Consider the following 14,244-nt stretch of genomic DNA (forward strand, 5'->3'; position numbering starts at 1 on the left):
CAAATTTTTCAACAGTTTAAAAATCATGACAAAGCACCAGCTGCAGGAATGAAGCTGCACGAAGGTTAAACGATGCCAACAAAAGTCCAGATTTGTTTCGTCAGGGCTTCGTTGCCCTTCGTTAAGTGCCGTGTGACTGGGCCATTAGAGGGCTGTTTACCGTGGCCTATGATGATAATATAATAAGGCTGTTTTTATTTGTATTTATAGACGCATTGGATGGAAACTGAAAGCAAGAGTTGGATCACATTCAACTTTTTTTTTTCCCCCTCTTTCTCTTCCCAAGGGACCAAGGAGGGGAGCAAACTATAGACACAACATGCGTTTCCAGCACAGGAATAATGTTGGCCACAGCCACACTGGACCAATGGCACGAGGCAACAACCGCAACAGTGCTACAGGTAACGTCACTCCCTCATTTGATACCAGCGTGCAGAGAACGTGATCTCTTTCAGGTCACAATTTGGTTAATGTTTACTTACCAGTTTTTGGAGGGATTGGTAACTTACTGATAAAAGCTATTGAGATCACAGGAATTTATTGGATTGATCAGGCATGTCATTTGGTCTACTCCAAATGTTGACTTGTCAGTTTTGACCGTTTTGGAGGGGTATAAATCCAGCTGCTCTGCTATAAAACCTCTGTCATTCCAGTGCGTAAACCCAGCATAACCCTGGTGTAGGAAGCTTTCTGAATAGCGGTGGTGTCTACAAGTGCCTGGGTGTGAACTACGTGTTAATGTTGGAAATTACTGCAGCAAAAGGCGTTTTATAATTTGTCTTGTATTTTGGGATCCATTTATTAACATCAGAGCTTTTAACCAGAATTTTTTCCCAACTGGTTTGTTTTGAACAAACATTTTAGTGTTTCCAGTTTTGGGTTCCACCCCAAAATTGACATTCCTGAACCAGTTATTTAAAAAAAAAAAAAAAAAAAAATTCCGGAACTGGGTAATAATGTTCCACTTCAGCTATGGGACATTGAAAACACTGTATATGCCAGACCTGTATGTGGCGCTGTAATGCTTCCACGAAAAATGGAGAAGACAATACAGCAGGCTGTAGGCAGCAGAAGCTAGAACTTCCCAAAATAAAGCCTTTTTAAGAGAAAGCGGGTCTGCACTGATCACCTGAAATACATCCATCCATTCATTTTCTTCCGCTTTATCCGGAGTTGGGTCGCGGGGGCAGCAGCTCAAGCAAAGCCGCCCAGACCTCCCGATCCACACACGCTCCTCCGGGGGAACCCCAAGGCGTTCCCAAGCCAGCCGAGAGATGTAGTCCCTGTAGCGTGTCCTGGGTCTTCCCCGGGGCCTCCTCCCAATGGGACGTGCCCGGAACACCTCTCCAGCGAGGCGTCCAGGGGGCATCCGGAAAAGATGCCCGAGCCACCTCAACTGACTCCTTTCGACATGGCACCATGTTGCTCTCAGCCTCACAGATCAAAATAACCGACCGAGCACTAACCAGCAGCTAAAGCTACAGTCCTCACATGACCATTCATACAGTTCAGGCTGTTTAAAATGTTAAAACCATTCACGCACTGAGCAAATGTCCAGTCTTATTCTGACCTGTTATGATGTTTCAGTCGGTTTCTTCATCACAGCCTGACGATAAGACATCCTTGTCTTGGAAGACAACATCTGGAAAATACTTTAATTCCTTATTGTGGAAATTACTGAAGAAACGCAGCATTTTTAGACGTGTGTCATCACAGCTTTCCATTCAGGCATCTGTTGTCTCAGAAATAAATCCAATTAATGATCCACCAAGACAAAAAAAGGCACAAGAATGCAAATAAACTCAGTGCTTTTAAAGAAGTCCCTCGATGTTTGTCTGCTCTGGGAAACACGGGACACAGCGCTTTGTCCCTCCAGACAACAAAAATAACTTAAGTGAACGACAGGGCATAAACCTTTTTTTTTTTTCATTCTTGAAAAGGTTTCAGTTTATAATTATGAACTGAAACCTTTTCAAAAATGAAAAAATAACCGTATTAACAAGTTAGCATTATTTTAAAACAATGATTCTGTTCTTGAAGTTTATGATTTCGTGTTTTTTGTTTGTTTTTTTCCCTTTGAACCAGTTCAAAGCCTTTATTAAGATTACTGTGAAAATTGGCCATATTCCAAGTTTATATTTTACTGAACTTTTGTTTATGAAAATGCACCAAATGTTAACATTTCAAGTTAAAAATGTAAAAAGTTTGTCATTGGGAGGGTTCCACTACCCCCCCTCAGAAATCTTGGTCACTTTGCTACCTCGCTTCTAAGAAATCACTTAGCTTGAAATTTTTCAGTGACATGTCATGCATATCGTCATAGTCATTCATTACGGTTTCATCGTGGCCCTGTAGGCTTGAAACAGAAATGTCACAAATATTTAATAGGGAGAGACCACGCGGCTGACGGCTCGCTTCCTGCGTGGAGAGACCGTACATCAGCATGGCACGTTTAGTCAGATTTATTTTTGACCTGAGCTCTTTGTCTCTGTTGTGTAAGTCTGTGACAAACTGTGCTGGTCTCAGACGTCAGTCTGTTCCATCCTGTCTAGGGTTTTTCCCATCCTGTCTAGGGTTTTTCCCTTTGACCCAATGACACGTTTCTGTTTTTAGGAGGGTTTCCTCCTCCGCTGCAGCTCAGACACCCTGCACTCCAGTCTCCTCATCCCCACTCACACTGGTCACATCCTCTGTTGTCTTTATTCTCTCAACCATAGATGCACCGTTACCTTTGGACAGTGTCTGTAGTTCATTATCTGTAGATACAAAGATTTCTGCAGATGAAACTGTCCAATAAGTTGACACTTTCAGACTGAATGCAGCGTGCATACTTCTCCTTTTAAGACCGGGTGCAACATTTGCAAGTTACCATTTTACATACACATGATCGAAGAACTGAAGCACACGTGGGAAAGAGGAAATGTGGTTTCTTTGGGTTTTTCATGCTGTTAGTGTGCACTTCAGACTGACTGACTGGACTTGAGTGAGGGGAGCAATTTGAAGCAGCGATTCACAATGCGTTTCATTCTTCATGTGTCTTGAAAATAATTACAATGTTTAGAACTCCCAAGAAAGATTCAATTTTTGGTTTGGTTTTTATAGTGCAGATAAAGCCTGCATTTGCTATTTATAAAAAGAAAGAAAAAGCATAGACCAGCCTAAAATTCAGTTGTAGTTTGTTAGCTTTATTAATCGGGCTCAAAATCATGGCGATGACTAAAGTTCAAGTTAATGATTAAATCTTGTTTTGTGCAGTATAGAGCTGACAGGGTTGCTACAGTGCTGTTTGTGGCTGGGTTTTAAGTTCTCACAGGTTTCTGTAGAACCAGTAGCTTCCATTTTATTCAGTCATTAATCCATCTTCTCACATGTAAAATTCTCTTACATTTCCACATCTCCAGCCTTGTGAATCCTAATATCTTAAAGGTGCTCAAATAATATTTGTGCAACTAAATTCCACTGGTCTACAGTTTTTTGTTTTTTTTATGTACATTTGAACAAAATGATTTCTCTCTAGTTTGAAGTAATACTTTGTGCTGTATTGGACAAATAGAATTCACATAGAGATCTTTCTCGCTCTCTCTGTCTCTCTCTCAGGTATCAACTGGTGATTTGACATTGGAAAGGTAATCAATCAAAGGAGATAAGTCTGCTGATTTGTTGATCACAACCAGTTAGCAAAAACCATATCTTGAGTCATCTGTATAAAAAGTAAACTGTGATGTTTCTGTTCTTATCTGTTTTAGGGAATTGTCATAAAATTGAGTTGGACATGAAACCTTTGTTTGTTTTCTTGTACCATAGTACTCTCAAATTCCTAATTTCTCACATTCTCTCTTCATAGCTATCTTTAAAAAAAATCTTCTTTGGAGGGTCTTCCCCCCATCCCCCCAGGACATCGTTTGTTGAAAGTAGATTTTATTCGATGTTAATACTTAACCAGCTCACAGCGGGTGATTAAAAACCCTCTGCTGTAACAAGCTCTGTTTCCTGTCTGATAGTGAGACTGTAAACTACTGTTTAATGTTCGCCCATTAGTTTTTCTCGCGCAGTTTCATGAACGCACCTGCTAATCAGTGACCGTTTGCTAATGACATGTTAAACCCTTAGTGGAAACCATCAATGTTATGATTCCTGCTTGTTTTCTTCATGTTTAAACATTTTATTTTGTATAGTTCTTGGTGTTATAATCGGCCTGTTAGTGGTACATGATTCGACATGACACAGTGGTCTCTGAATAAAGCGTGTCTGTGTAATTTTGATTGTGTTATTACTGAGTACAGTCACAGCCACATAAAATAAAAAATGTCCACAAACCCAACATCTGGCAGCAAACGGTTCAGTTCTCAATTTCCTCAGTGACAAATGGTACAAACGGATGCTGATGTTTAGACATTTGTACAAACTGTTCCATCTGACACCTGAAATTAGTTCACTGGCGTCGCTTTGCTGCCACGTGATTGACTGATGAGAGTTTCTGGTTCAGAGTCATGTTGTGAAGTCTGTTGAACACCATACCACTGTGACTTGATTACATCAGTGGAGAGAAAAAAAAAATAACTTTGAAAATATGTCAGTACGTGAAAATGCAAAACAGAAAGTTCCAACACTTTTCAACAGATGTCTGAAATCGGCCTGTTGACATCAACAGCCACAACGTTGACACACAAGTGCCTAATTGTTTTTTTGCAGGGTGTAAAGCTAACCTGCTGCTGGTACTCTGCATCTGACCAGCAAGCAGGGTGATTTGTTCCTATGTTTTTTAAAACATTAAGCTTTTTCTGTGTAGAATGCCCTACATAACATCTTAGTGATAAGAAATCCTACAGTTTTGTAAAACTTGTAAATTTAATGTTTTTCAATCTGGACACCAGTTTTAGATGTGTCAGAGTTAATCTTTTTGCTCTGGATTAAAATGAATTTATTTAAGAACCTAAACACTCTCATGACCTCACCAGCTATGTAATACAAGAGCACAGGCAGCCTAAAAACAGTGAGCTGCTGCTTCTCGCCACTAAACGGGTGAAAATCCCCTTGAAAATGTCAGGTAACGTGGAGAGAATCCCTGTAGAGGTGCACGTTCCTGTGTTTGTCACTAAATTAAATAAACTTGATTGAGACTGATTAGCCACTTAGCTGTTGACATTAGTCTATTCAGTGGTGCTGCTCTCCACTGCCTTTACAAGATGACTGCCAATGAAGAGTTCATTCTGAAAGACAAAGCTCCTCATCAACAATTGACAAGTAATTTTTGAGCGAACAGCAATACATTTGGACAGCAATGATGCTAAGGTAAGTGACTAACAGTATAATCTGTTGTCTTAACGGGGAACTATGCAACATTATTACCTTAATTTCCAACACCAACACTCCAAGCATCTTGTCGCAGACCAGTGTTGTATAGTAACGAAGTAAAAATACTTCACTACTGAAGTACGTTTTGGGAGACTTTGTACTTTACTCGAGTTTTTTAAATTCAGCTTACTTTCACTTTTATTTCACTACATTTCCGACCTTAATTGCATACTTCTACTCCGATACATTTTCTATGCGCCATGCCGTTACTCGTTACAAGAAAGAAGAAAAAAAAAAAAAAACACAAAAAACTCGTGTTTTCACCCAAAGACACCACTGATTACTAGTGACTGCAACAAAGTCAGGCTGATTTGTCTGTCATGAGCCATGTCCGGTAGGCTTTTTTGCATTTGCGTACTTGGGGGTGTTTGTCAGGAAAATGATCATTTTTCTACATTGATTACAGACCTGCAGCGGGTCTGTAATCAACTTTTCTGCAGCGCGGCTTTGCTTTGAACCTTGAACCAATCGAAGCAGTGCTTCGATCTAAGATTTGTGGATTGATTGTTTTATTTCGCTTTAACCTATTTTTTCCCTGCTAAAACCCTGAAGAGCATATGTCTGTGAGTAATATTTAATATTTTTAAGTTAAACCGACTTATGGTCTTCTGAAACAGTTGATAGAAGTATTTTATAACTTAAAAACGGGACTGACGCTAATGCGTTAGCATGTCTATGGCGTTTTCAAAATTAAAGTTAGCATTATTAGATGTTCGCATCAGCACGTTTGTGTTGATTTGTTTTCTGTATAATTAATGGCTCAGCGTTGTAAAAGAGTCAAATTGTAATTTTTTAAATTTATTTTTAATTCATATAGCAACAATAATAGTCTAGATAATAGACAATAATAGTCAATAATAATAGACTAATAATGTTACAATACAATTTTAGAGAGAGACAAAAGGAACATAATGAAACAAAAGATAAAACCATGTAACAATGAAAATGAATAAATACATACAGAAATAAGTGTTTTCTGTGAACACCTAGTGAGTAGCCTACTCCCGTTTAGGTTTTGAAACCTTGTTTCTGAAGTGTTTTTGTGTGATGTGCACAATTTTCAGTATTTTGACTAATACCAGTCATTTACAAGCCTAGATAAACTTTAAAAAAAAAAAGAAATCAGTCTGTTTTTGATTAACATTTACTTGTACTTTTACTTTCAATACTTTTAGATACTTTTACATTTAGTTGTACATTACTTGTCGTACTTAAGTACAATAAATACTAGATACTTGAAGACTTTTACTTGAGTAGCATTTCAGTCAGTGACTTGAACTTCTACCAAAGTAATTTTTTTAAGGGGTATTTGTACTTTTACTTAAGTGTGATTTTTCTGGTACTTTATACAACACTGTCGCAGACAACCAGCCTGGCAACCTTAGATACACTGACCTGGTCTCCTTTGAGAGAGTCTCAGGTCTCACGAGAAACCCAAACTGCTTTCCAGCACTCCAGCACATAAGGCCCTTGTCCATTACACAGAACTAGTACTACTCAGCTCGATTCTACTCTGATTCCCCCCCCTCCATTAGGGTTAGTACCGGGTGCTTTTGGGGGGGGAGATCTGCTCAGGAGAGGTTCCATGCGATCCGAGCCAATATTAAAATGTACTGATTGGTCAGAGAATGTCGTCACTGGACAATTCATGAGTGCGCCATCTGACACAAGACTCAAACCCGCCATTTTTAAATACTCGCAGCAGTGTACGACAACCGTGCTTTTGTTTCACGCTGAGGTTTCTTACAACTGAAGTCGTACATCAAGCAAGAATGGGAAAGAATTCCACCTACAAAGCTTCAACAATTATTGTCCTCAGTTCCCAAACACTTATTGGAAAGGTGATGTAACAGTGGGGTGATTCTTTAATTGGCCTTGTAAATGTAATTTCCACCACACCATTGCCTTACAATATAAAGCGCCTTGGGGCAACTGTTTATTGTGATTTGGCACTATATACATGTGCTCTGATGTCACTGTTTATCTCCATAGAAACTACCCAAACAATCTTTCATACAAACTGTTTAAAGGGACATTACAGTGTTGTGGTAGAAATTACGGCAATAGTGTGGGACAACTACATTTTCTTGAAAAAAAAAAATAACAGTTGTATGACATTGAATACCCCAATTATGTTTTGATTATTTTACTGATATTTTATTGAGATATTTTAAAACATTAGAAAAAACATTTCTTTACCATTCATTTTTATCATTGAAGATCAAAAGTCTGGGTGTGGGACAAGCACAAAACGGCAATATTTGCATATAATGATGCTGAAAAAAGGTGAAAAAGTCATCATAGACTACTAGAACACATTTCTTAACACGCTTTCATTGGAAAGATAACTATAAAAGTGTGAAATTTCCCCTTTTTTCAGTTTTTCATACAATATGATCAAAGGACATAAGTGCCCGTAGTCTAAGAATCACCCAGTGGTAAACATACCACTGTCCCAGCTTTTTTGAAACGTGTTGCAGGCATAAATTTCAAAATGAGCAAATATTTGCACAAAAATAAAGTTTATCAGTTTGAATATTAAATATCTTGTCTTTGTGGTGTATTCAATTGAATATAGGTTTAAGAGGATTTGCAAATCACTGTATTCTGTTTTTATTTACATTTTACACAATGTCCCAACTTCACTGGAATTGGGGTTGTACCAACCAGCAAGAATTCTGGCTCTCACAGACCTGTTGGTTTTTCTTTAAGAAGCCCCTCTATTCTGCACTCTTTAACTGTATTAATTGCACCTGTTTGAACTCGCTATAAAAGACACCTGTACACACACTCCAACCTATCCAACAGGGCCAAGACCAAAGGGCTGTCTAAGGACACCGGGGACAAAACTGTAGACCTGCACAAGGCTGGGATGGGCTACAGGATAATAGACAAGCAGCTTGGTGAGAAGGCAACAATCAACAGTGGATGAAATACTTATTTTCCCCACTGTATATTAAGAAACTGTTCTCTGTGTGTTTGTGTGTTGTTGCTTTTTTGACATGACTCTGCGGATTGTGTTTGCTCTGTTGACAACAAATGCACATGGACAGGGGGGAAGATAAGTTTTTATGACAGTTTTGTGATATATGTACTCCAAGCTGTTGAGGGCATGCAGAGAAGAAAAACGATAACAAGAGAACAAAAAACCCATTGTTCTCCTGGGGGACTGGGCGACGACAGTGAGACCTGGAGGGGGGGTGATCGGGAAGCACGGCCTCCCCAAACTGAACCCGAGTGGTGTTCAGTTGTTGGACGTCTGTGCTAGCCACAGTTTGTCCATCATGAACACCATGTTCGAGCACAAGCGTGTCCATAAGTGCACGTGGCACCAGGACACCCTGAGCCGGAGGTCGATGATCGACTTTGTAGTCGTATCATCTGACCTTCGGCCACGTGTCTCAGACACTCGGGTGAAGAGAGGGGCTGAGCTGTCGACCGATCACCACCTGTTAGTGAGTTGGATCCGCTGGGAGGGGAGGAAGCTGGTCAGACCTGGCAGGACCAAAAGTATTGTGAGGGTCTGCTGGGAACGACTGGCGGAACACCTCTGTCGGCGAGGTCTTCAACTCCCACCTCCAGGAGAGCTTCTCCCATATCCCGGGGGAGGTTGGAGACACGGAGTCCGAGTGGACCATATTCTCCACCTCCATTGTCGATGCAGCTGCTCGTAGCTGTGGTCTCAAGGTCTCTGGTGCCTGTCGCAGTGGAAATCCCTGAACCCGGTGGTGGACGCCAGAAGTAAGGGATGTCGTCAAGCTGAAGGAGGAGTCCGACTTGTCTTTGTTGGTATGTGGGACCCTGGAGGCAGCTGACAGGTACCAGAAGGCCAAGCGTGCTGCAGCCTGTGCGGTCACAGAGGCAAAAACACGGGTCTGGGAGGAGTTTGGGGAGGCCATGGAGCAGGACTATCGGTCGGCCTCAAAGAAATTCTGGCACACCGTCCAACACCTCAGGAGGCAGAAGCAGCTCTCCGCCAACACTGTCTATAGTGCGGGTGGGGAGCTGTTGACCTTGACTGGGGATGTTGTCGGGTGGTGGAAGGAAAACTTTGAGGATCACCTCAATCCCATCATCACATCTTCTGAAGAGGAAGCAGAGACTGGGGACTCGGAGGCGGACTCATCCATCACCCAGGCCGAAGTCACTGAGGTGGACAGAAAGCTCCTTGGTGACAAGGCTCCTGTGGTGGATGAAATCCATCCTGAGTACCTTAAGTCTGTGGATGTTGTGGTACTGTCTTTGTTGACACACTTCTGCAACATCACGTGGTGGTCAGGGACAGTGCCTCTGGATTGGCAGCCCGGGGTGGTGGTCCCTCTGTTTAAGAAAGGGGACCAGCGGATGTGTTCCAACTACAGGGAGATCACACTCCTCAGCCTCCCCGGTAAGGTCTATTCCAGAGTAATGGAGAGGAGAATTCGGCCAATAGTCCAACCTCAGATTCAGGAGGAGCAGTGTGGTTTTCGTCCTGGTCGCGGCACACTGGACCAGCTCTACACCCTTCATCGGGTGCTCGAGGGTTCATGGCAGTTCGCCCAACCAGTCCACATGTGCTTTGTGGATCTGAAGAAGGCGTTCGACCGTGTCCCTCGAGGGACCCTGTGGGGGGGTGCTCTGGGAGTACGGGGTCCTTTGCTAAGGGCTATCCAGTCCCTGTACGACCGCAGCAGGAGCTTGGTTCGCATTGCCGGTAGTAAGTCAAACCTGTTTCCAGTGCACATCGGCCTCCACCAGGGCTGCCCTTTGTCACCAGTTCTGTTCATTACCTTTATGGACAGAATTTCTAGGCCCAGCTAGGTGTAGAGGGGGTCCGGTTTGGGAACCAAAGAATCTCATCTCTGCTGTTTGCGGACGATGTGGTCCTGTTGGCTTCATCAAATCAGGACGTTCAGCATGCACTGGGGCGGTTTGCAGCCGAGTGTGAAGCCTCCGGGATGGAAAGCAGCACCTCCAAATCCGAGGCCATGGTTCTCGACCGGAAAAAGGTGCCTTGCCCACTTCAGGTTGGTGTAGTGTCCTTGCCTCAAGTAAAGGAGTTTAAGTATCTCGGGGTCTTGCTCATGAGTAAGGGATGGATGGAGGGTGGGATCGACAAACGGATCGGTGCACCGTCTGCAGTGATGCGGTTGCTATATCGGACCGTCGTGGTGAAGAGAGAGCTGAGCAGGGGGGCAAAGCTCTCGATTTACCGATCGATCTATGTTCCGACCCTCACCTTTGGTCATGAGGTTTGGCTCATGACCGAAAGAACAAGATCGCGAGTACAAGCGGCCGAGGTGAGTTTCCTCTGCAGGGTGGCTGGGCGCTCCCTTAGACATAGGATAAGGAGCTCGGTCACTCGGGAGGAGCTCAGAGTCGAGCCACTGCTCCTCCACATCGAAAGGAGCCAGCTGAGGTGGCTCGGTCATTTTTTCCAGATGCCCCCTGGACGCCTCGCTGGAGAGGTGTTCCGGGCACGTCCAATCAGGAGGAGGCCCCAGAAGAAGACCCAGGACACGCTGGAGGGACTACATCTCTCAGCTAGCTTGGGAACGCTTCGGGGTTCCCCTGGAGGAGCTGGGGGAGGTGTGTGTGGATCAGGAGGTCTGGGCGGCTTTGCTTGAGCTGCTGCCCCCGCGACCCGACACCGGATGAAGCGGAAGAAAATGGATGGATGGAAAACAAAAAACTGGTGAGAGTTGCATAGTGATGAGCTTCTTTACATTTAGTCAACATGAACATGTTGATCTCCACAGGTATCCCCTCTGCTACCAGACCCTTGTGACATTTTCATCTGTTCAATGGCGACAAGAAGCAGTTTAGTCTTTTCTTAGCTTGCCTCCTGCCATTACATTATGTTGCTGCTCATAAACTGTCTGCATTCTAAGTCACCGTTGCACAGACTAATCTTATGTTTGTCAGCAGTAAAAAGACTGACCCCAAAACATCTAAAATAAAAAATAGAGCCCTGGCTGATAAATACTCAAGTTCCCCTTTACTTTGTTTCTGTGGTCATTCTGTCTTCCAAACACAGTTGCACATAGTTTTGCTTGTTCTTCTAGTTAATTTCTCTGTTGAAACTATTTTACAGACTTTTTTAATAAATTGTGCTCGCTTGCTCCAGTAGAACTGTTTACTTGAGGTTGAGGATAAACTCTAACCATGCTGCGAGCTTATGACTGGTAATGTGTTGTGGATAAATTAGTTGGTTATGGTGATGACTCAGTGTGGAGATCACTATTACTATTCGTCTCCTTCTGTCTTGGCAGACGATGGACTGTGCCGGAGGTGGTGGTTGTAGAACAGCGTCTGCTGTGGCTGAACAGTCTGATTTCTGAGTGGCGGTCTCTGTCGCAGTGCTTGCAGAGGAAAGCAGTTGGTAGCAAAGAGGCAGAAGCTGCTCTCATCCTCTGTTGTTCCTTCCTGTTTTGCCACCGTTCTTCTCTCTCCTCTGCTCTCTGTGCGCCTTTCTTGATGTGACTGTCTGCAGTGGCTTCCCATGTACTTGGGCTGATGTCAGTGGCTTTCATTCATACAGTAGTGTTCAGAATAATAGTAGTGCTATGTGACTAAAAAGATTAATCCAGGTTTTGAGTGTATTTGTTATTGTTACATGGGAAACAAGGTACCAGTAGATTCTCACAAATCCGACAAGACCAAGTATTCATGATATGCACACTCTTAAGGCTATGAAATTGGGCTATTACTAAAAAAAAGTAGAAAAGGGGGTGTTCACAATAATAGTAGTGTGGCATTCAGTCAGTGAGTTCGTCAATTTTGTGGAACAAACAGGTGTGAATCAGGTGTCCCCTATTTAAGGATGAAGCCAGCACCTGTTGAACATGCTTTTCTCTTTGAAAGCCTGAGGAAAATGGGACGTTCAAGACATTGTTCAGAAGAACAGCGTAGTTTGATTAAAAAGTTGATTGGAGAGGGGAAAACTTACACGCAGGTGCAAAAAATATAGGCTGTTCATCTGCAATGATCTCCAATGCTTTAAAATGGACAAAAAAAAAAAGAAAAAAAAAAGATGATGACCCCCAAACTCTGAATTCAAGCCACAGTTCACAGTGAAGACAGTGAAGCATGGTGGTGCAAGCATCATGATATGGGCATGTTTCTCCTACTATGGTGTTGGGCCTATATATCGCATACCAGGTATCATGGATTAGTTTGGATATGTCAAAATACTTGAAGAGGTCATGTTGCCTTATGCTGAAGAGGACATGCCCTTGAAATGGGTGTTTCAACAAGACAATGACCCCAAGCACACTAGTAAACAAGCAAAATCTTGGTTCCAAACCAACAAAATTAATGCCTCGCAGATGTGAAGAAATCATGAAAAACTGTGGTTATACAACTAAATATTAGTGATTCACAGGATTGCTAAAAAAGCAGTTTGAACATAACAGTTTTGAGTTTGTAGCATCAACAGCAGATGCTACTATTATTGTGAACACCCCCTTTCTACTTTTTTTTACTAATAGCCCAATTTCATAAACTTAAGAGTGTGCATATCATGAATGCTTGGTCTTGTTGGATTTGTGAGAATCTACTGAATCTACTGGTACCTTGTTTCCCATGAAACAATAAAAAATATACTCAAAACCTGGATTAATCTTTTTAGTCACATAGCACTACTATTATGCTGAACACTACTCTACATATATAAAATTTTATAAATATTTCAGCTGGTGTAATATTTGTCCCACCAGAAGGTGGAGCTAACTTCACATTGGTTAAGGAGGGCAGTAAATACATATAAGACACAGTTGTAGTCTGAAAGTGATCAACAGGTTGCATAATTTAAGGTTTGTCTGTTGTAGGACACCAAACTTGGTTTTCTTTTGATCCAAGAAAGGCTTTGTTTGAATTCAGGTTTACAGCAGGAACAGACTGAAACACGTCACTACAGAACGATATATAAAGTCCACAATCGTAAGAGTAAACTTTATTATGTGGGCCAAGGACGTAATAAAATAATCCGCCTTATTGTTTGTCTGTCTGACAGCAGGATTATGTCAAAGCGACTTCCCGGACTCTCACCAAAATTGCATCACAAATAGATACAGTGGTGTTCAGAATAACAGTAGTGAACTGTGACTTGAATTCAGAGTTTGGGGGTCGTCTCACAAACTGTCTGCAGCCCTTGGACCCAAAAAGAACAATTTTACTCTCATCAGTCCACAAAATATTCCTCCATTTCTCTTTAGGCCAGTTGATGTGTTCTTTGGCAAATTGTAACCTCTTCTGCACGTCTTTCATTTAACAGAGGGACTTTGCGGGGGATTCTTGCAAATAAATTAGCTTCACCCAGGCGTCTTCTAACTGTCACAGCACTTACAAGTAACTCCAGACTGTCTTTGATCATCCTGGAGCTGATCAATGGGTGAGCCTTTGCCATTCTGGTTATTCTTCTATCCATTTTGATGGTCGTTTTCCATTTTCTTCAACGTGTCTGTTTTTTTTTTTTTTTTGTCCATTTTAAAGCATTGGAGATCATTGCAGATGAACAGCCTATAATTTTTTGCACCTGCGTATAAGTTTTCCCCTCTCCAAACAACTTTTTAATCAAACTACACTGTTCTTCTGAACAATGTCTTGAACGTCCCATGTCTTGAACGTTCCATTTTCCTCAGGATTTCAAAGAGAAAAGAATGTCCCATTTTCCTCAGGCTTTCAAAGAGAAAAGCATGTTCAACAGGTGCTGGCTTCATCCTTAAATAGGGGACACCTGATTCACACCTGTTTGTTCCACAAAATTGACGAACTCACTGACTGAATGCCACACTACTATTATTGTGAACACCCCCTTTTCTACTTTTTTTTTTTTTTTTTTTACTAATAGCCCAATTTCATAGCCTTAAGAGTGTGCATATCAAGAATGCTTGGTCTTGTTGGATTTAT

General features: G+C 42.0%; 1 long non-coding RNA gene across 1 annotated transcript; it reads left to right on the forward strand.

Moving 5' to 3' along the window:
* Positions 1-265: 265 nt before the first annotated feature.
* LOC117508291 lies at positions 266-13,999 on the forward strand. The gene is made up of 3 exons (XR_004560045.1): positions 266-401; positions 3,598-4,307; positions 13,989-13,999. It is a non-coding gene; the product is annotated as an uncharacterized LOC117508291 (long non-coding RNA).
* The last annotated feature ends 245 nt before the right edge of the window (positions 14,000-14,244 follow it).

This window comes from Thalassophryne amazonica, chromosome 1 (genome assembly GCF_902500255.1).
Source record: "Thalassophryne amazonica chromosome 1, fThaAma1.1, whole genome shotgun sequence".
Classification (NCBI taxonomy): domain Eukaryota; kingdom Metazoa; phylum Chordata; class Actinopteri; order Batrachoidiformes; family Batrachoididae; genus Thalassophryne; species Thalassophryne amazonica.